The sequence below is a fragment of the Ovis canadensis genome, chromosome 12 (genome assembly GCF_042477335.2).
Source record: "Ovis canadensis isolate MfBH-ARS-UI-01 breed Bighorn chromosome 12, ARS-UI_OviCan_v2, whole genome shotgun sequence".
Classification (NCBI taxonomy): Eukaryota; Metazoa; Chordata; class Mammalia; order Artiodactyla; family Bovidae; genus Ovis; species Ovis canadensis.
The window spans coordinates 71,806,999-71,829,905 of NC_091256.1; the positions used below are offsets into that span (position 1 = coordinate 71,806,999).

Genomic DNA, 22,907 nt, shown 5'->3' on the forward strand with positions numbered 1-22,907 from the left:
TAAAAGCCACTCTACCTATCTTTTAAATTATTTTTTCCTAGTTTTCATTTTTGTTTCATTTTATTTCAGCTATGTTAAGAGTAAGTATATTTGACACAGGGGATTAGGTGCTTACAAGTCTTTGGAAGATCTAAGGGGCAGGCTCTAGGCTGAGCCCCTACAAATGACCCCTCAAACAATAGCACTGTATCAGGAAGCTGAGGGGTCACAGAGCTAAGACTGTGGCTACTGGCCATAGGAACACATGGCCTCAGCTGTAATCTAGAGGTCAGGAAGCTGCCACCTTAATGACTGGCTCCAGAGCCACACAGATCCTGCCTGTTTAGTCGCTAAGTCTTGTCCTACTGTTTTGCGGCCCCATGGACTGTAGCCTGTCAGGCTCCTCTGTCCTTGGGACTTCCCAGGCAGGAATGCTGGAGCGGGTTGCCTTGCACTCCTCCAGGGGATCGTCCTGACCCAGGTGAACTTGTGTGTCCCACATTGGCAGGCAGATTCTTTACCACCAAGCCACTGGGAAGCGATGCATCTGATTGGCCCCACTTAAATCATGACCAGAACCCTGGCTGCAAAGGGAATCTGGAAAATGTCACTTTTAGAGTTCTAGCTTCTACAATGCAGTAAGACAGGCAAGAGGAGGAAGGACTAGATATTATACTCCAATCCACCATACCAGTTGTTTATAATAACATGACAAAAAGAGGCTACGCTACACAAGTGATTCCCCTGCTAGGAAAGAAAGTGTGGTACAGTGACCGTCCCTATCTATAGACATAGAAACATCTGGAATAAATTTGAAAACCCCTCGTAACCCAGCAATACTTACACATCTAAACTTACTGCCCTTCCCCTTAGATCTTTAAAATGTCCTGTCAGAAGGGAAGATTCTTGAGTGGAATATTAGATGTGCATGGCTCGGGGAGGAGGGAAGTATTCCCAGAGGAAAGAAGCAACTATGACCATACCTAAGGCCCTGTCCCACGCCGGCCATGAATTTTGCCACTGAGCAAGGGGGCAAAGCCAGTCCAGTGAAGCCGGCACCAGTCAATTCAAACCCAGAGAGCCCTATTCAGATGTGGGGCTCCCAATCTGATGATGAATTTGATAAATTGGAGCTCATTCTGAAGACAGGGACATGGATAATAAAGAGATTCAAAGCCATGCAACGTGGGGAAAGGTAAAAGGAAATGAGAACATTTAGCCTGGAAAAAAGAAAACCAGGGCAGATGCTCTGTCTTTTGTTCATTCAATCAGTAAATGTTTACTGAGTCCTCTTTGTCCCAGGCATTCTGCTAAGCAGGTGCCATTCCTGCCAGAACTAGGCTTGCAGTTTAGTAACAGAGATGGGCCCATTGCGAAACAGTGCTAAATTATGGATTATAAATTATGCAAGTGCTGCAAAGGAGGGATCCATAAGGTACAGAATGAGGAAGTGTGAAGTCTGCCTAGAGGAGTTATGGAATGCTGAAAGGGGCAGGAAGTCTTAAGCTGATTCCTAAAGGAGTGAAAAATTTGCCAAATAGATACAGGTGGAAAGAAGGTGGCCTAGGATGAAGGATCAGTATATATAAGGATGAAGAGATGTAAGAGAGGACAGCTTAACTAGGGAAAGACATGCATTTCAGTATTACTGGAGCAAAAGTGCAGAGAGAGAATGCCAAAGACTAGAACTGGACTAGAAGGTAGGGGCTGTGGCAGAGAAGCCTCTGCGCAATACAGCCTGGTCCTCCTCCTTCGCGGGCACTCAGCCCTTTATGTCTCCCAGCTTCCCTTGCACTTAGGTGTGGCCTGAGTCTGGCCAATGGCATGGGAGTAGAAGTGATGTGCACCCCTGCAGGTCTGACCCACAAAACTCTTCCTCCCATGATCCTCCACGCATCCTCTGTCTGATGGCTGGAGGCAAAGAGGCCCACAATGGGATCCTGGGTCCCCCCCGTGCAAGGCTCCCTGCCCAATACCCAAGCCCCAGGTTTAAGGACTTCTCTTTTATGCCAGCTAACTGAGCATTGATATATGGCATGTTATCTGTCTAGAGAGTTTGAGAAGACTGTCTTTCAGAGAGAGGGATCCATCATAAATTACCCTTGAAGGCAAACCAGCTCGAACAGTTGAGAGTTACACAGAGACAGCTTTCCGCTCATCTCTTCCTTTTTATTTGTTACCCAAGTGTCATCTTTCTACCTCTCCCTCATTCCCCCTCACTCCCTCTCCAGAAAATTTAAGAAAACAAGGAAGCAGGCCACGTCTGATCATAAATCAGCTGCAGGGATCAGCATGTCCACACAATATGCTCCTTCTCTTCCTCTCCCTGCCACTCTCAGCAATGCTTTGGTTGTTTTTCATTTGGGAGTCCCTGACCTTCTAGTTGGATGCTGCCCTTTTTGTATTAGCCTCCAATGAGCAGTGGGATAGAGAACTCACGTTTGCCTTTAGTGGCCCAGTTCTCCAATCTCCCATCCCTGCCAAGACTTGTGCATGGAACAGGTTTGATTGGCAGGTCGGGAATAATTAGAGGTCTGTATTCTGCCAGGAGGAAAACACTGAACTGGATTTTGAGCCTGGTTAGTCCTATAGCATCAAGCAAGACAGCAAGTGAGTTATCTCCCTTTTCCTCTTTTTCTTCCTTGCTTTCTCAGAGGGGACCATTCTTGGGTCCATGACCCACAGGCTTTGTTTGTTCCTTAGGATCTGCCAGCCTTGTCTCTCCGTGGCAATGCAGGGGACGTGGTATGCTCACAGTCCATTTCCCAGCATCTGAGCTCAGCAACCTAGAATCACCTAGGGCATTTGGGGGAGGGAGAGTCTTCACCATCGCTGCTGCTGCTAAGTCGCTTCAGTCGTGTCTGACTCTGTGCGACCCCATAGACGGCAGCCCACCAGGCTCCCCCATCCCTGGGATTCTCCAGGCAAGAACACTGCAGTGAGTTGCCATTTCCTTCTCCAATGCATGAAAGTGAAGTCGCTCAGTCATGTCCGACCCTCAGCGACCCCATGGACTGCAGCCTTCCATGCTCCTCCATCCATGGGATTTTTCCAGGCAAGAGTACTGGAGTGGGGTGCCGTTGCCTTTTCCACTTCACCATCGCAGGTCAGTCCAATTTGGGCTTTGACCCTCCCCGTCTGTCTCTCTTCGAGGTAGTGTGATGTGTGGGTTTGCCTACGGCGGTTCTCCAGAGGGTTGGTGTTGGTTCGAGCATGTGTGTGCACACACACACATTCATATCACATGTTTCCCAAGGCCAAATAATTCTGCGACAGTTTAGTCTGAATCCAAATTAAGGAAAAGTTTTCCCTAACAGAGCATCACCCATAAAGGATTCCCTGTCCACGGAAGAGAACTCACTAGACAGTATTATGCAGGGTGGCTTTGATTTGGAGTGGGATATCCTCCCCTGAGGGCTCTCTGCAAAGAGAAAGGAGTAGCAGCCCTGCACCCACCCTCTTAAGAGGCCTGTGTCCCAGATCTTCCCGGTTCCACCACCTGGACGGTAGAGTTTGAAAAGGGAATAGCCTAGCTCTTCCTGCTGTTGGTGAGAAGAAACTGAGAGACTTCAGGCTCCAGTTGCTTTGCCTCTTTGCTCGTTGACAGATGACACGGTTCAGTGCCCTTTCCAGGTGGGAAAGCTCTGGGGCAGAAGTTCACATCTCTCCTCATCATGGTCCAGCCACAGCAATCTTCTCCACCTTGGCTTCTGGTTATAAGGCCCTGAGCCACTCTGTAAGAAGCTACGGCCCAGGAGCCAGCAGCAAAGGGGCTAGTGGTCATGAGAAAGTCTATACTCATGTGCAATCTACAGAGCTCTACCCAGGAGTTAAAAACAGACCCGTAAGCCAGAACCCTAAGGGAGGCTTCTAGGGGGCAAGCTACATGGATGTGTTCGCAGTGAGAAAATTTTATTTGTGCCCTTTCTATATGTGACACAGACTTCCTTAGTGACTCAGATGGTAAAGAATCTGCCTGCAATGCAGGAGACCTGGGTTCGATCTCTGGGCCAGAAAGATCCGCTGGAGAAGAAATGGCTACTCACTCCAGTATTCTTGGCTAGAGAATTCTGTGGACAGAGAAGCTTAGTGGGTAGGTACCCATGGGGTCACAAAGAGTAAGACAAGACTGAGCAACTAACAGTTTCACTGTATGTTACACAGTAATAAAAAGCTAAAATGTAGTCTTACCATGTGGAAGCGAGCTAAGTGTCCATATACAGATGAAGAATAAAGATGTGTGTAGATATATACATATATATATCTATACACACAAGTGTGTGTGTGTTGGAATACTACTCAGCTGAAAAAAATAAAGTTTGCCATTTGTAACAACATGGATGGATTTGGAGGGTTTTATTCTAAGTTAAATAAGTCAGATAGAGAAAGAAAAATACTGCATGATGTCACTTATATGTAGAACCTAAAAAATAAGACAAACTAATGATTTTAACAAAAAGAGAAACAGATTCACAAATATAGAGAGCAAACTAATGATTACCAGTGGGGAGAGGGCAGAGGGGAGGGGCAAGATAGGGGTAGGGGATTAAGAGGTACAAGCTACTCTGTATAAAATAAATAAGCTACAAGAATATATAATACAACACAAGGATTATAGCCAATATTTTATAATAACTGTGATGGGAATATTACTGTTAAAAATTGTGAATCACTATTGTATACCTGAAATATATAATATTGCACATCAACTATACTTCAATAAAAGTATATATAATCTTACATCATTAAAAATTTATGATAAATCAAGTTAATTAAAACAGTGGGGCATAAGAATAATTGTAGGTAAGTAGAATTGAATAGGGAATTTAGAAATAGATGTGCACATAAATAGATCTGAAATTAATATGTACTAAAAACAGAAATTTAGTCTAAGACTATTTGGCTTACCCGGCAGAACTGGCTTTCCTATCTAAGAAAAAAAAAAACCTAAAACTGAAACCCTAAGAGCACAAAAACAGATCCCTGCAAGATGAATAATTAAATTTTTAAAGTGAAACATTTCTTACATAACCCTGTGTGCAAAACTTTCTAAGCCAAGTAGGGAAGAAAAGTGATGAAAGATTTAGCTCCCTAAAAGTTTAAAACTTTTACACTGTAAAGGAATTCATACTGGGGAAAATATTTACAGTAGTTTTGACACTGCAAGTGTTAATATGCCTAACTGGTAATATTCAAAGAGATTGATAAGAAAAGCACAAAGTAACAAGTAGGAAAACTGTATAAAATTAAGGAGTGGTCATTCAAATAAGAAGAGATTTTTTTAAAAACATCACCATGGCCCCCCTGGGTCAGAGACCCAGATGCAGGCTTGGCCATAGCCTGGAGCTGATGTTGGCTGGTCCCAGAGGGACTACTTACTAGGAATATTTTGAGGAATTGTTTATCATTCGTTCAGTTCAGTCGCTCAGCCATGTCCGACTCTTTGTGACCCCGTGAATCGCAGCACGCCAGGCCTCCCTGTCCATCACCAACTCCCGGAGTTCACTCAGACTCACATCCATTGAGTCGGTGATGCCATCCAACCATCTCATCCTCTGTCGTCCCCTTCTTCTCCTGCCCCTAATCCCTCCCAGCATCAGAGTCTTTTCCAATGAGTCAACTCTTCGCATGAGGTGGCTAAAGTACTGGAGTTTCAGCTTTAGCATCAGTCCTTCCAAAGAACACCCAGGACTGATCTCCTTCAGAATGGACTGGTTGGATCTCCTTGCAGTCCAAGGGACTCTCAAGAGTTTTCTCCAACACCACAGTTCAAAAGCATCAATTCTTCGGTGCTCAGCTTTCTTCACAGTCCAACTCTCACATCCATACATGACCACTGGAAAAACCATAGCCTTGACTAGACGGACCTTTGTTGGCAAAGTAATGGCTCTGCTTCTGAATATGCTAGCTAGATTGGTCATAACTTTTCTTCCAAGGAGTAAGCATCTTTTAATTTCATGGCTGCAATCGCTATTTGTAGTGATTTTGGAGCTCCCCCAAAATAAATTCTGCCACTGTTTCCACTGTTTCCCCATCTATTTGCCATGAAGTGATGGGACCAGATGCCACGATCTTCGTTTTCTCAATGTTGAGCTTTAAGCCAACTTTTTCACTCTCCTCTTTCACTTTCATCAAGAGGCTTTTTAGTTCCTCTTCACTTTCTGCCATAAGGGTGATGTCACCTGCATATCTGAGGTTATTGATATTTCTCCCAGCAATCCTGATTCCAGCTTGTGCTTCTTCCAGCCCAGCATTTCTCATGATGTAATATACAGCCTTGACGTACTCCTTTTCCTATTTGGAACCAGTCTGTTGTTCCATGTCCAGTTCTAACTGTTGCTTCCTGACCTCCATATAGGTTTCTCAAGAGGCAGGTCAGGGGGTCTGGTATCCCCATCTCTTTCAGAATTTTCCACAGTTTATTGTGATCCACACAGTCAAAGGCAATAAAGAAGAAACAGATGTTTTTCTGGAACTCTCTTGCTTTTTCCATGATCCAGTGGATGTTGGCAATTTGATCTCTGGTTCCTCTGCCTTTTCTAAAACCAGCTTGAACATCTGGAAGTTCACAGTTCACGTATTTCTGAGGACTGGCTTGGAGAATTTTGAGCATTACTTTACTAGTGTGTGAGATGAGTGCAATTGTGCAGCGGTTTGAGTATTCTTTGGCATTGCCTTTCTTTGGGACTGGAATGAAAACTGACCTTTTCCATTCTTGTGGTCACTGCTGAGTTTTCCAAAGTTGCTGGCATATCATTCGTATTTCCTACCAAATCCCTATCTTCTGTCTTTCTACTTAGGAAGTTCATAAACACTAATCTCTATATCTCTTTCCAACTTGACCTAAATTGGCATCCTCCCACCTCTGAGAGTTACTGGTGAAAGTGAAAGTCACTCAGTCATGTCCAACTGTATGCAACCCCATGGACTACAGCCCATGGAATTCTCCAGGCCAGAATACTGGAGTGGGTAGGCTTTCCTTTCTCCAGAGGATCTTCCCAACCCAGGGATCAAACTCAGGTCTCCTACATTGTAGGCAGAATCTTTACCAGCTGAGCCACAGGGGAAGCCCAAGAGTTACTGGTTCAGTTCAGTTCAGTCACTCAGTCCTGTCCAACTCTTTGCGACCCCATGAACTGTAGCATGCCAGGCCTCCCTGTCCATCACTAACTCCTGGAGTTTACCCAAACCCATGTCTATTGAGTCACTGATGCCATCCAACCATCTCATCCTCTGTCATCCCCTTCTCCTCCTGCCTTCAGTCTTTCCCAACACCAGGGTCTTTTCAAATGAGTCAGTTCTTCACATCAGATGGCCAAAGTATTGGAGTTTCAGCTTCAACATCAGTCCTTCCAATGAACACTCAGGACTGATCTCCTTTAGGATGGACTGGTTGGATCTCCTTGCAGTCCAAGGGACTCTCAAGGTCTTCTCCACAAATTATCTTTCTTTGGACAAGTCATCCTCCTTTATGATGATAACCTGTGAAAGAAAAGGAAAAGTTTTCCTGTGGGCTCAGTCTCCTCAAGGTGTCTTATTTAAACTCAATCCAATATGCAAAACCTATGTGGAAAGGAATGTAAACCTTTACTGAAGATTTTCGGAAATCCCAAGGGAGTAAATTTCATTCATAATATAGAAAATACTCAAAACTCCTCCTTACTTTGAGAGTCCCTTGGACTTCAAGGAGATCAAACCAGTCAATCCTAAAGGAAATCAATCCTGAGTATTCATTGGAAGGGCTGACGGAGAAGCTGAAGCTCCAATACTTTGGCCACCTGATGTGAAGAACTGACTTATTAAAAAAGGCTGATGATACTGGGAAAGATCGAAGGCAGGAGGAGAAGGGAATGACAGAGGACAAGATGGTTGGATGTCATTACCGACTCCATGGACGTGAGTTTGAGCAAGTTCCGGAAGATGGTGAAGAATAGGGAAGCCTGGGGTGCTGCAGTCCATGGGGTCGCAAAGAGTCAGACTCAGCTGAGTGACTGAACAACAACCTCTTTCCCATTTCCACTCCTCCCAGTGTCTCGTGCACATGGCAGCCACCTCAAGTCTCCTCCTCATCTGCAGTCCCTCCAGAATGCTTTTCAAGTACCTTTCACGCCAGCTCTTGAATTTCTCCTCTTCTCCTTTAATTGTCTAAGTGTATTCAGGTCAGGTCACGTCTATTCAAATAGAATGGTGTCTCCCGATTTACCTTTTACTCTCCAGTCCAGATGCGCTGGTAGACACAGATTAGCAGAAAGCAGAGGAGGGGGAAAGCTATAAATAGTGTATGTTTCCCTATTATGCAATATGTTTTCCTATTGCACACACACAAAAATGTAAAGTTGCTCTTTTGTAACCTGTTTTCTGAGAGAGCATGGCTTATCTGTATCCAGTCTGTTCTAGAGCTTTCCCTGATGAGTAATCTGACCACAAGCAGTTTTCACTCCCTTCAGCCCTCAGGGACCAGTGGATGAAATGGGACTCCTATCTCCATCTCCACTTCTTGTGGGGAGCTGGAAGCCCCAAGGTTTCTTGGGGAAGCCTCCCTACCCCATCTACAGGGTACAAAGTGATAAAGATTCAGCTGGAAGAGCCATCCCAGGCCACTCTCACGGCCAGAGAAATCAGTGCATGTAACACAGACAGAAATACAACTCATCAAGATACAAACAATGTTTCCTTAGTTTTGCTCCCTCTGCACAAGATGATATTGACAAATCATGTAGGTCAGTTTTTAGAAAGTTATCGGAACCACAAAGACACCCAAAGAATTACTTGAGAATTAGCAAACCCAGAATATGAAATAGGAGCCATATATATTGTGGCATGCAGTTGACTTGAGTGTGTGTGAGTGTGTGTGAACTATTAAGAATAGGAGGCATATTTGGATGTAAATTTCCCATTCTGCTCACTAAGCCCACAGGATTCTACCAGGAGCTCTCCCATGGTTTCCATGAAGTGTTGCCCCACCTGCAGAGGTAGCAAAAGGCCTGCAGCCTCCATTGCCTTATCACCTGCAAATGTCCTTTAAATAAATAAATAAATATGGTTTCTTTTTGTTGTTGTTTTGAATCTTTGTTGCTGCCTCTGGGCTTTCTATAGTTACAGTGAAAATGGGCTACTCTTTAGCTACTCATTGCAGTGGCTTCTCTTGCTGTGGGGCACAGGCTCTAGGCACACAGGATTCAGTAGTAAAGGCTCAGGGGCTCTGGAGCGGGATCAGTAGCTGTGGCATGTGGTCTTTGGTTGCTCTGCAGCATGTGGGATCATCCCAGACCAGGGATCGAACCTGTGTCCCCTATATTGGCAGGTGGATTCTTAACCCCTGGGCCACCAGGGAAGTCCTTCTCAGGGCCCTTTTGCCCATTTTAGAATATTCTCATTGAAGTGATTAAGTACCCTGAATAAATCCTGGTGCAATTGTTAAGCCCCCCAAACCCAGAAGCTGCCTCGTCCCATCCTTGCTGTATCCTCACCCTGGCCCAGTCAAACCCAACCAGCAGCATGAATAGGCCAGGTCTCTAGACTTGAGCCAGGAGAAGGGGCAGCTCCATAATGCTCCCCAAGCCTCCCTGTGCAATGTAGGTTGACAGATCTCAAATCTCACTGTTACATTTTTTTGTGTCCTGTGAGATTTGCCTTAATTTGGTCTCAATGTCTTTGGTCTCCTTTTATCCCATTACTTCACATCCGTCCCCTTGGACAGCTTGAGCAAGCCTACCCCTTCCTGCTACTCTGAGTTAAATGGCTCTATGGTCCTGAGACCCATCCCTCACAGGTTAGCTCCTTCTGGTCCACCTGTTAGCCTAGCGCCTTGCCTCTCCTTATCTCCTGGCTTCAAACTTTACTTCCTTTCAATGGCCTGCATTCTCACCTGGATCTCTTCCAGACTGCTGACATCCTTCTAGCAAGGAGAAACAAACCCCACAGATGCTTCTGCCTTTCCTAACAAGCCTGTTCATAGTCAGCGGGCTGGAGGCCTGCTGCCTAGGGATCTCGGAATACCTCCCAAATGCCAGTAGAGATCAAATACAGATGGAGAGAAATCCCAGTGAACCATATAGGCCAACGCATCTTCCCAACACACAGGCTGTGATGCCCCTGTCCCTCCTGCGAGTGGTGAGTCAGGAAATAGAACGTGGAGTCAGAAAAGCTGGGGTGACATGAAAATGGGGCCATGGCTCAGGGCCTGTGTTCCTTGCAGAGCAAGAACTACACTGGGCGTGGAAGAATGGTGAGGGCAGAGTGTCCTGGCTCTCCCCAAAATAGCTGTGTGACCTTGGCTGAGCCACTTCGCTTTTCTGAGCTGTATGTTTTCTGTGAAATAAGAGAAATTTAAAAAACTGCCATGTCTGAACATCAAACAAGATGCACACAGGAAAACTCTGTCAGAAGTAATAAATGTTGTTTTGAAAGGCAGAAAGGGAAAGAGAGTTGAGTCCAAGGTGAACCAAGCCTTTAACCCGCTTGCTGACCTCCACAGTCATCTCTCTGAAGCAGAGAGAACAGGCCCATAATCGGAAATCCTGACCCCAAGAGCTGCAGGGACAAGTGTCATCTGCTTAAAGCAGCCCACGCTCTGCATGCAAAGCAGCGTCCCCATTAGACCTGCCATCCCGCAGTCTAAAATGTGCAGAATACTGGAGTGGAGCTTTATGAAGACACAAGATTTCAGTGCCCTTAAATGGTCTGTCATCTAAGAATAAAACAAATTACACCCACTTGACCCCAGTGTGGCAACAGTACAGTTACCTGAGAACAGATAGGAAGGTCAGATAGAAGTGTGCAGCACGGAGGGCCTCCGGGGGGTGGTGAGAGACCCCTTTCCTTTTGTATGGTTTGGGCCTCAGATGTAGAAGGTTAAGTTAATTATACTTCTCCGTATTACTTCTCAGATAGTCCACAGTATGATTCATCACTGGTCTGGGCAAGGCCCTTCTCTATTATTTTTTTTCTCTTTTATTCCTGTTTTCATTCTTCTTCCACAGTCAGCCATTCTCACATACTTAAAGCATATATAACTTGGGGTATGTATTTTGGATTTTGTTTCATTTATTGAGGTTAAAATTGACAGATAACAGTGTATTGATTTCAGGTATATCACATAGTAATTTCATATTTGTATACATTGCAAAATGATCACAATAAGTCTACTGATCACCCGTGACCAGTGGCCAAAAAATGTTTTTCTTATGATGAGAACTTTTAAGGTCTACTCTCGTGGAAACTTTCAGATGTACAATAGAGTATTATTATAGTCACCATGCTGTGTATTATTTCTCCACGACTTATTTACTTATTTTATAACTGGAAGTTTGTACCTTTTGGCCCTCTTCACCCATTTCTCCCACCTCCACTCCCTACTTCTGGCAACCGCCAACCTGTTCTCTGCATCTATGAACTTGGGTGAGGAGGTTGTTTTTGTTTTTGTATGTGTTCTTTTTTTTAAGCGTAGTTTGACGATTGTGGGATCTTTTCTTTTTTCAGTTTGGTGTGTTTATTTTTGGCTGCGCTGGGCCTTCGTTGCTGCTCAGGGCTTTCTCCAGCTGCTGTGAGCAGGGGCTGCTCTGAGCAGGGGCTGCTCTGGAGGTTCGGTGTGCAGGCTTCTCAGTGTGCTGGCTTCTCTTGTGGGGCACAGGCTCTAGGGCCTGAGGGCTTCAGTAGTTGTGGCAGATGGGCCTAGTTGCCCCATGACATGTGGGTTCTTCCTGGACCAGGTGTCGAACTTGTGTCCCCTGCATTGGCAGGAGGATTCTTAACCCGGTTGCTGGACCACCAGGGAAGTCCCAGTATATGTTCTTGTAAATGTAAATTGTTGGTCTATGTGCTTGTATTTTAAATTTATATAAGCAGCGTTGATGAAAGTGAAAGAGGAGAGTGAAGAAGTTGGCTTAAAGCTCAACATTCAGAAAACGAAGATCACGGCATCCGGTCCCATCACTTCATGGCAAATAGATGGGGAAACAGGGGAAACAGTGTCAGACTTTATTTTGGGGGGCTCCAAAATCACTGCAGATGGTGACTGCAGCCATGAAATTAAAAGACGCTTACTCCTTGGAAGAAAAGTCACGACCAACTTAGATAGTATATTCAAAAGCAGAGACATTACTTTGCCGACTAAGATCCGTCTAGTCAAGGCTATGGTTTTTCCAGTGGTCACGTATGGATGTGAGAGTTGGACTGTGAAGAAGGCTGAGCGCCGAAGAATTGATGCTTTTGACCTGTGGTGTTGGAGAAGACTCTTGAGAGTCCCTTGGACTGCAAGGAGATCCAACCAGTCCATTCTGAAGGAGATCAGCCCTGGGTGTTCTTTGGAAGGACTGATGCTAAAGCTGAAACTCCAGTACTTTGGCCACCTCATGCGAAGGGTTGACTCATTGGAAAAGACTCTGATGCTGGGAGGGATTGGGGGCAGGAGGAGAAGGGGATGACAGAAGATGAGATGGCTGGATGGCATCACTGACTCGATGGACACGAGTCTGAGTGAACTCCAGGAGTTGGTGATGGACAGGGAGGCCTGGCGGGCTGTGATTCATGGGGTCGCAAAGAGTCAGACACGACTGAGCAACTGAACTGACCTGAACTGAAGCAGTGTTATACATCTTTATACATCTAATTCTGTTTGTGTGTGTTTTTTTTTAACCTAGCCCTCTGCTAACATTTATCCCTGTCGCTCTGTGTTACTCTGGTCCAATTGCTCCATTGCTCTCAGCAGTTGCGTTATCCTCTGGGGTGCATGTCTACCTGACTTTATACTCTCCAGTGATGATCACTGAGCTTGCTTCCAGTTCTCTGCCACCATAAAAAACACAGGGATGAACATCTTCACATGTGGCCCCATATGGATATATTGAGAAATTTGGACATAGACCCAGGAGAAGAGTTGCTGTCTCATGGGGTCTGAACTTAATACGACCAAGTAGTGGCAAGTCTCTCCCTCAGCAGCTGTTATAACTACAACCCACCAGCAGTGCCCCTAAATCCCCACCAATTTTTGCTAGTCTACCAGTGTAGAGGGATAGCTCACTATGGTTTCCATTTGCATTTCCTAGATTATGTTGAGTTTGGGCATCTCTTCTTTTTCTTGTTAGCCTTTTGATTCTGTTTTATAAACTGCCTGTTTACTATCATTATTATATTGAGGTTCCCTTTTCCCTTGATGATTTGCTGAGTTTCCTTGTATCTCTCAGAGAGGCCCCTACTCAAACAGCACACACCTCTCTGCTGCTGTGGTACCTCCTCTGGGGCAAAGGGACCAATCTGACCACCAGGTCTTCCCACCCTCATCCCGGGAGTCAGGGCTTGGTAATGGCCATAAGCACAATCAGAGTGAAAGGAGACCCTTTGTCTGATTCCCTCCACCAGCCATGCCAGAGCATTGATGTCTGCAGAGACAGGGGACGAGGGGAAAAAAAACCTGCTCTTCTTAGGAGCTGCTAACCTGCTGTGTCAATTTCATGAGTTAATAAATGACTGGAGAAGGCTTAATTGCATCAGAAGAAATTGAGATCAGCCTGTGCTTAGGCCATGCTCAATTAAGTTGTGCTCCAAAGGGGGCCAAGCAGGGTGCAGGGGGCAGCTGATCGTTAATTACATGGGCTGGTGCCAGCTGTGGCAAGAGTTTCCTGTCACTGTTGGTCCAGGCGGTGAGGGAGATGACGCCGCCTGTGGGTGCTGAAGTCACTGAGGGCAGGGGTCCTTCAGAGAGAGCGCAGACCCCTGGCCTTATGGGGACTGGGAAACCCGTTTCCAACACATTCTATCAGGGAGGCTATTTTTTTTTAAAGTAGAGTTGCTTTACAATGTTGTTAGTTTCTACTCTTCAGCCAAGTGAATCAGCTATAGGTATACATATATCCCCTCTTTTTTGGATTTCCTTCCCACTTAAGTCACTGCAGAGCACTGAGTAGAGTGCTGTATACAGCAGGTTCTCATTAGTTATCTTTTTTGTATGTGGTAGTGTGTATATGTCAATACTAACCTCCCAATTCATCCCACCCCCCCTTTCCCCCTTGGTATCCATACATTTGTTCTCTATGTTTGTGTCTCTATTTCTACTTTGTAAATGAGATCAGATTAGGGTGGCTTTTATGTTCCCCCAGCTTTCACTAGAAGAATGGCCTTAAGGTTCCCCATCCTGACCTCTATTGGCTCCATCCCACCCAGAGACACCATGTTACCTTTGGTTCTCCTTGCACTCCCCTCGTCCTCCTTCTGGCCTGTTTGCCCTGAGGACACAGAATCCAGATCCAGCCTTGTTATGGGCAGCAGATGATGCCACAGGCTCCGCAAGGTCACCCACCTCCCCTGCTGCCTCCAGCCTGAAATCCTCCCAAAGACCTTCATTCCTGCATCTTTTCCCAAAAGGACCAGATGGCAAGATTCAAACCTGTTAAAGACGCAGATTCTGGGTCCCTCCTCTGGAGATACTGCTTCAGGAGACCTGGAGTCTCTGCCTTAATGTGTGGCTCAGGTGGATTGTTGCCATCAAGCCAGTGTGAGAAACCCAGCTTTAGGGACACCTTAGCCCCTGGTGAGATACGGGCAGATGTGCTGGGAGGAGAGACAGCAGGGGCCGGGAGGCTTTGCTCCCAGTGCCTCTCCAGTTCCATCTCTATCTTGCTGTGTGTGGTTAAGTAAGTCACTTGTCCTCTCTGAACTTGATTTCTTCTTCTAGAGAAGTAAAGATGTTGGGACAAACTTTTTAGAATTCTTCCCTTTCCACTGACCATTTTTCTATAAAGTAACTGGTTAAGCAAGCATGTTGCATGATTTGTGCCCAAAAAACAACTTTGATTTTTTTCAAATATCCCTTTACTTTTTATTTTATTTTTATCTTTTTAGTATACCCCTCCATTTATTTAGGCATCTTTAAGTCTTTCTGTAAAATTTTAAAGATTTCTTAAAAAAAATCCCTATATTGTTGTTCAATTGCTCAATTGTGTCTGACTCTTGGCAACCCCCATGGACTGTAGTACGCCAGGCTTTGCTGTCTTTCAACACCTCCTGGAGCTTGCTCAAAGTCATGTCCATTGAGTCAGTGATCCCATCCAGCCATCTTGTCTTCTGTTGTCTCCTGTATAGCTGAATTATATGTGTGTGTATTCTCGGTTGTAACTTGCTAGGCTCTTCTGTCCATGGAATTTCCCAGTCAAGAATACTGGAATGGGTTGCCATTTTCTACTCCAGGGGATCATATACACCTAGGACTTAATGCTGCTGCTGCTGCTAAGTTGCTTCAGTCGTGTCCGACTCTGTGCGACCCCATAGACAGCAGCCCACCAGGCTCCCCCATCCCTGGGATTCTCCAGGCAAGAACACTGGAGTGGGTTGCCATTTCCTTCTCCAATGCATGAAAGTGAAAAGTGAAAGTGAAGTCGCTCAGTCATGTCCGACTCTCAGCGACCTCATGGACTGTAGCCTACCAGGCTCCTCTGCCCATGGGATTTTCCAGGCAAGAATGCTGGAGTGGGTTGCCATTGCCTTCTCTGCTAGGACTTAATAATTATCTCATTATTTTATATGATGTCTTTAAAATTACATTTTCTGTTTGTTGCTAGTGAAAAGTGATAGTAAGATGACCTAGAGTGTTTCTTCTTTTTCTGTTCTTGGAATGCTTTGTGTGAGATAGGATGATTTCTTCATTAAATGTTTGGTAGGTGTTTCTGGTGAAGCTCTCTGGGCCTAAGTATTTTATTTTTTCCTTCTTTATTTTGAAAGTCAACTTTTGATGATTTGATTTCTTCATATTATCTTTCAAGTAATTTATTTCTTCTTGAGGAAATATTGGTAGGTTACATTATTCCATAAATGTATTCATTTCATCTATATTTTTAGATTATTGGCATCGAGTTGTTTTTAATACCCTTTAGTTTCCTTATGTTTGCAGCATATGTGGTAATATTCCATTTTCATTTCTCCTAGTCTGTAACTTGTGTTTTGTCTCACTTTCATTGATCAAAATCTAGGCGCTCTATCAGTTTATTTTTAAAAAAATTTCTGTTGGCGTATTGTTGATTTACAATGCTGTGTTAGTTCCTGCTGTTCAGCAAAGTGGATCGGTTATTTGCTCTTATTGTTCAGTCACTAAGTTGTGTCCAACTCTTTGCAACGCCTTGGACGACAGCGTACCAGACTCCCCTGAGGACAGTGAAGGACAGGGAAGCCTGCAGTGCTGCAGTTTGCAAAGAGCTGGACACAATTTTGTGGCTGAATAACAACAGCAACATGTCCATTGAGTTGGTGATGCTATCCAACCATCTCATTTTCTGTCGCCCCCTTCTTCTTGCCTTCAGTCTTTCCCAGCATAGGGGCTTTAGATTCTTTTCCCATGTAGTTCATTACAGAGTATTAAGCTGAGTTCCCTGTGCTATACAGCATGTTCTTATTAGCTATCTATTTTATATATAGGAGTGTATATATGTCAATCCCAATTTCCAGCTTATCCTCCCCCCACATCCCCTGGTGACCATAAATTTGTTTTCTACATTTGTGACTCCACTTCTGTTTTGTAATTAAATTCATTTGTATGTACTCTCTAAAAAATTATATATATAAACGACATGGTATGATATTTGTCTTTCCGTGTCTAACTGACTTCACTCTATGACAGTCTCTAGGTCTATCTATGTTGCTGCAAGTGGCATTATTTTGTTCTTTGCTATGGCTGAGTAAGGGCTTCCCAGGTGACTTAGTGGTAACGAATCCGCCTGCCAAGCAGAAGACATGGGTTCAATCAGGAAGATCCCCTGGAGAAGGAAATGGCAACTCACTCCAGTATTCTTGCCTAGGAAACCCCATGGACAGAGGAGCCTGGTGGACTCCATAGAGTCTTACAGAGTCAGACACGACTTAGTGACTAAATAGCAGCAACAAATGGCTGAGTCAAATTGCCTTACATATGCACCGCATCTTCCCTATCCATTCCTCTGTTGACGAATACTCAGAGCATACTTGGCTGTTGTGAAGAGTGCTGCTGGGGACATGGAAGTGCATGTATCCTTTTGAATTATGTCTTTTCTCCGGGCATATGCCCAGGGGTAGGATTACTGGGTCATACGGTAGTTCTGTTTTTAGATTTTTGATACTCTCCATATTAATTTTCCATAATGGCTATATGAATTTACATTCCTACCAACAGTGTAGGAGGGTTCCCATTTCTCCACACCCTCTCCAGCACTTATCATTTGTAGATTTTTTTTTTGATAACGGCCGTTCTAATGTATGTGAGATGATAGTTTTGATTGTAGTTTTGATTTGCATTTCTCTGATAATTAGGATGTTGAACATCTTTCCATGTGATTTTCAGCCTTCTTGTATATCTTCTTTAGAGAAATGTATATTTAGATCTTCTGCCCATTTTTCAACATTTTATTTATTTTTAATTGGAGGATAATTGCTTTATAATATTTGTGTTGGTTTCTACCATACATAAATACTTTTTGATTGTGTTGTTTGTTTGATACTGAGTTGCATGAGCTGTTTGTGTATTTTGGAGATTAATCCCTGTTGGTCAATTCATTTGCAGATATTTTCTCCTATTCTGTGGGTTGTCTTTTCATTTTGTTTATGGTTTCCTTTGCTGTGCAAAAGCTTTCAAATTTAATTAGATCCCATTTATTTTTGCTTTTATTTTCATTACTCTAGGAAGTGGATCAAAAAAGATCTTGCTGCGATTTATGTCAAAGAGTGTTCTGCCTATGTTTCCCTCTAAGAGCTTTATAGTTCTGGCCTTACATTTAGATCTTTAATCTATTTTGAGTTTATTTTGTGTATGATATTAGAGAGTACCCTAATTTCATTCTTTCATTCGTAGCTGGCCAGTTTTCCCAGCACCACTTGTTGAAGAGACTGTTTTCTCTCCATTGCATAGTCCTGCCTCCTTTGTCATAGATTAGGTGACCACAGGTGCATGGGTTGATCTCTGAACTTTCTATTCTGTCCCATTGATCTAACTTCTGTTTTTGTGCCAGCATCGTACTGTTGATTACTGTAGCTTGTAGTATAGCCTGAAATCTGGAAGGCTGATTCCTCCAGCTCCATTTTTCTTTCTTAAGATAATTTTGGGTATTCGGGCTCTTCTATTGTGTTTCCATACAAATTGTAAAATTTTTTGTTCTAATTATGTGAAACATGCTATTGGTAATTTGATAGGGATTGCATTGAATCTGTCGATTGCTTTTGTATAGTATAGTCATTTTCACAGTATTAATCCATCCAACCCCAGAACATGGTATATTTCTACATTTGTTGGTGTCATCTTTTATTTCTTTCATCAGTGTCTTATAGTTTTCAGAGTACAGTCCTTTGTCTCCTTAGGTAGCTCTATTCCTAGGTATTTTATTCTTTTTGATGCCTGGTAAATGGAATTGTTTCTTGAATTTCTCTTTCTGATCTTTCATTTTGAGTGTATAGAAATGCAGTAAATTTCTGTGTATTAAGTTTGTAACCTGCAACTTTACCAAATTCATAGATGCGCTCTGGCAGTTTTCTTGTAGCATCTTTAGGATTTTCTGTAAATAGTTATCACATCATCTGCAAACAGTGACAGTTTTACTTCTTTTCCAATTTGAATTTATTTTATTTTTCTTCTCTGATGACTGTGTCTAGGACTTCCAAAACCATGTTGAATAAAAGTGGTGAGAGTGGATATCCTTGTCTTGTTTCTAATCTTAGAGGAAATGCTTTCAGTTTTTCGCCCTTGAGAATGAAGTTAGCTATGGGTTTGTCGTATATAGCTTTTACTATGTTGAGTTATGTTCCCTCTGTGCACACTTTATGGAGAATTTTTATCATAAATGGGTTGAATTTTGTCAAAAATTTTCTACATATACTGAGATGATTGTATGGTTTTTATTCTTCAGTTTGTTAATGTCATGTATCACCCTAATTGATATATGCATATTGATGAATCCTTGCATCCTTGGGATAAATTCCACTTGATCATGGTGTACGATCAAATATCCCTTTAGTTTAAAATGTATTCAGTGGGAGAAATCTGCCCCTGCCCCTAGAGTAAAACTTATGCCAGGCCCATTGCTGTTTCATTCCCTCCTAGGTGATAGTCTCATAGTCACTCTAAGTTATAGATGCAGTTTCAGCTCAGAAATTAGAGTGTCAGTCATGAGTGATAATCAAAGTACTCCCCACCCAACAGCATTACTCTTCTCCTGTTCTCCAGTTTGGATCTGCTGCAACTGGGGCATTGGACAGAATCCCTTGCTGTCTACATTCCCCCTGCTCTTACCCTCCCTCCCACTATCCTTAAGAGCTGCTGCGAAATGGAAAATTCTTACTGGTTAGAGAGCAGAGAGTAGCTTTAGACTGGTTCCTGCTTTTGTGAATGCTTTCTGGGGCTCTTCTCAGGCTCCCTGATGGTCCCTTAACCCAGAAAAACATATCATCTCTATTCCTGGCCTTCTTGGCAACTCCTTGCTCAGCCCCTGGGGCATCTGGAGGCCTGGCCTCCTCAACTGGGGTCTTCTCACGCCTCCAGGTGGCACTATTGGGCAGGACCCAAGACAATGAGCCCTTCCAGTTCCATGGCCCTCCTGCCTCTTTTGCTGGTTGGAGTGAGAGATTCACGGCTCAGCAACAGCTCTTGCCAAGGAAATCTTCCTCACCAAATCTTCACCAGATTATTGACCCATCTCTCTTTTACAAAGCACTCATGAATCCTAACTCAATGAACATGAATCTGAGCAAACTCCAGGAGACAGTGAAGGACAGGGAATCCTGGTGTGCTGCAGTCCATGGGGTCACAAAGAGTCTGGCATGACTTAGCGACTGAACAACAACATGAATCCTGAAGCCGATGTGCATCCCCATGTATATTTCCCTGCACATGGCCAGGGAGGAGGGACCTATTCCAAACTCACTTTAGTCTTCTGATGTCAACCCACTGGCATCTCCATCAACACTTAGGTGGGAAGAGTCCCACTCCGACATCCAGCTACATCCGACATATATGTTCATATGAGTGAAAACATCTTTTAGAAGAGAAAGCCTGAGTGTCCAGAACATCCAAGGCAGGCACTGAAGACATTGTTAAGGCCTAGATCTAGAAGGAGGTGAAGGTGGGGATGGAGCACCTCTGTAGGTGACCAACTGCCTTCTCAACTTCTCTGGGAGCTCTGTTCTTGAGACCTGCTGAACTCAGACGGGTGCAGTCCTTGAGGCATGAAAATGTCTGTGCTTTGACCTCCAGCTTCCTGCTGAGCCAGAGATCCTGGAGGTTGTCAGCTCTGTCCCTGTGGAAGGTGGCTCAGCACATCCCATTCATGGTTAGATTCCCTCTAATGAAAATACACACCCGGTGGAGCAGGTTTTCCTCAGGACAGTGAGCAGCAGCCCAGCATCACCATCGGGGGCACCCTTCCTCTCCCCACCACCCCCAACACCCCATTCCTAGGTTGGGCCCAGATGCTCCTCTAAATAAGGTTGAGTGGATAAAGAATTTTGGCTTGAAGGGATGCCCAATAATTTGCCTACACTGGATTCCTCTGTGGATCTCACCTCCTCCACCTCCATCACCATGAACTTATCCATCCAAGTGTCTGGTTGGCATGTTGCCCTAAGGAGTCAGGGTATTGGAGTAAGAGAAAGGTGTGAGCAACTCTGGGCACTGGGAATACAGACAGTTCCAGGAAAGAATGAGGTAAGGGGATGGGAAAGAAGTATATGGGGCCAGAGTGAGAGGGATTCCTATGCAGCCAAAAGGGACACGTCCACCAGGGGACAGGGCAGCATGCTCCAGCAGGGGCATGGAAGAGGGGCCGGACTCCCTTCCCCAACTGAGCCTCACTTCCCAGAGCAGAAGGTTGCTCTTGTCCTGATGCTGCTTCGGGCAGAGGGTTCCAGGCAGTGACACTGAGGGAAAGAAACAAGGACGGGATAGGATGTGGCCTTAGAGGTCTGAGCCTAGGTTCTCAGGCTGGGGGGACCTCAGACCAAGGCTGTGGTGGAGGTCAGGAAACAAGCCCCCCTTGGGAGTGTCCACTCCAGAGTCCTGGGGTCACAGCCAGGTGCCAGCGTGTGCCCGTCTGTCCTCTCAGCCTCCCCCACAAGCTCTCACTGACTTTCTTCCTCTCCCTTCTCTGGCAGGAACTGATGCCCTTGGCCATGATGCGCCCCCAGCTGCTGTCTGCTCAGGCACAGCCGGCGTGACTGGGCTGTCACTGATCCAGCTGTTCACGTAAGTGTGAGGCTCGGAGGAAGGTACCTGGATCCTGGGTGAAGAGAGGTGCTGGTGGAGAGGGGGCTCCAGAAAGTCCTGGTCACAGAGGGTGGGCCCGGGGCTCTGCAGTTGGCAACAGCCTTTGTTCTCTTTGGCTGCCCTCAGCCCCTGAGTTGGTTCCCACTGAATCCATTCTGTCCAGGCCCTGCGAGGGTACATAGGGACCTTCTTCTCAAAGCCTCGGAAGTTAATCAGGCAAGAGATGTGGCAGAAGCTCTCCATAGCACTGGCCCTTCAGTCCTGACTCCAGTCCTGACTCAGACACTTGCTATTATGACTTTAGGCAAATCATCATGATGCTGTTAAAGTGCCGCACTCAATACGGCAGCAAATGTGGAAAACTCAGCAGCGGCCACAGGACTGGAAAATGTCAGTTTTCTTTCCAATCCCAAAGAAGGGCAATACCAAAGACTGTTCAAATTACCACACAGTTTCACTCATTTCACACACTGTCATGCTCAACATCCTTCAAGCTAGGCTTCAACGGTATGTGAACTAAGAACTAGATGTACAAGCTGGATTTAGAAAAGGCAGAGGAACTGGACATCAAATTGCCACCATCTGTTGGACCATAGAAAAAGCAAGGGAATTCCAGAAAAACATCTGCTTCATTGACTACACTAAAGCCTTTGACTGTGTGGATCACAACCAACTGTGGAAAATTCTTAAAAAGACACCAGACCACCTTACCTGCCTTCTGAGAAACCTGTATGCAGGTCCAGAAGCAACAGTTAGAACCGGACAAGGAACAATGGACTGGTTCAAAATTGGTCAAGGAATACGTCAAGGCTGTATGTTGCCACCCTGCTTATTTAACTTATACACATAGTACATCATGAGAAATCCCAGGTTGGATAAGGCCCAAGCTAGAATCAAGATTGCCAAGAGAAATATCAATAACCTCAGATATGCAGATGATACCACCCTAATGGCAGAAAGCGAAGAGGAACTAAAGAACCTCTTGATGAAGGTCAAAGAGGAGAATGAAAAAGCTGGCTTAAAACTCAATATTCAAAAGACAAAGATCATGGCATCTGGTCCCATCACTTCATAGCAAATAGTCAGGGGAAAAATGGGAACAGTGACAGAGTTTATTTTCTTGGGTTCCAAAATGACCTTGGACAGTAATTGCAGCTATGAAATTAAAAGACGCTTGCTCCTTAAAAGAAAAGCTATGACCAACCTAAATAGCATATTAAAAAGCAGAGACATCACTTTGCCAACAAAGGTCCATATAGTCAAAGCTATAGTTTTTCAGATGTCATGTTCAGATGTGAGAGTTAGACCATAAAGAAGGCTAAGAGCCAAAGAACTGATGCTTTCACACTGTGGTGTTGGAGAAGACTTTTGAGAGTCCCTTGGAAAGCAAGGAGATCAAACCAGTCAAACCTAAAGGAAATCAACCCAGAGTATTCACTGAAAAGGCTGACATTGCAGCTGAAGCTCCAATACTTTGGCCACCTGATTTGAAGAGCTGACTCATTGGAAAAGACCCTGATGCTGGGAAAGATTGAGGGCAGGAGGAGAAGGGGATGACAGAGGATGAGATGGTTGGATGGCATCGCTGACTCCAGGGACATGAGTCTGAGTGAACTCCAAGAGATAGTGAAGGACAGGGAAGCCTGGCGTGCTGCAGTCCATAGGGTCGCAAAGAGTCAGACACAACTTAGTGACTGAACAACAGATAGCATTGAATCCA

The 22,907-nt window shown here is 44.7% G+C and overlaps 1 protein-coding gene across 1 annotated transcript in view; it reads left to right on the plus strand.

Moving 5' to 3' along the window:
* The window catches only part of LOC138415910 (protein FAM163A), a 97,052-nt gene that overhangs the window by 65,201 nt on the left and 8,944 nt on the right, over positions 1–22,907 (plus strand). The window contains exon 2 of the mRNA XM_069544436.1: positions 21,076–21,166. The gene's annotated coding sequence lies outside the window, so the exon portion shown is untranslated. The remainder of the gene's footprint in view (positions 1–21,075; positions 21,167–22,907) is intronic.